We start from the raw sequence: 300 nt of genomic DNA on the forward strand, positions 1-300 counted from the left end.
CACCCGCAGAGGCTGGCTGAGCACAGGACAGGACCAGCCAGCTGTGCATCCCAGAGCCAGGTGTGCATCCCGGAGCTGGCTGAGCATCCCGGGGCTGGCAGCGCATCCCAGGACATGCTGCTTCCCACCACCCCAGAACTGCTCTGCCAGCCCAGCAGCCTCCCAAATTGCCACTGTGTCACGGTGGCCCTGTCCCCCTCGATCCGCTCCTGTCTGGCACCCGAGCTGGCGGTCCCCCTGCAGTGACGGTGCCAGGGAGCTGGGCGATGCTCCTGACACCTTCCTTGTCCCCGCGAGTGA

The sequence above is a fragment of the Pterocles gutturalis genome, unplaced genomic scaffold, assembly GCF_000699245.1.
Source record: "Pterocles gutturalis isolate BGI_N339 unplaced genomic scaffold, ASM69924v1 scaffold3989, whole genome shotgun sequence".
Taxonomy (NCBI): Eukaryota; Metazoa; Chordata; class Aves; order Pterocliformes; family Pteroclidae; genus Pterocles; species Pterocles gutturalis.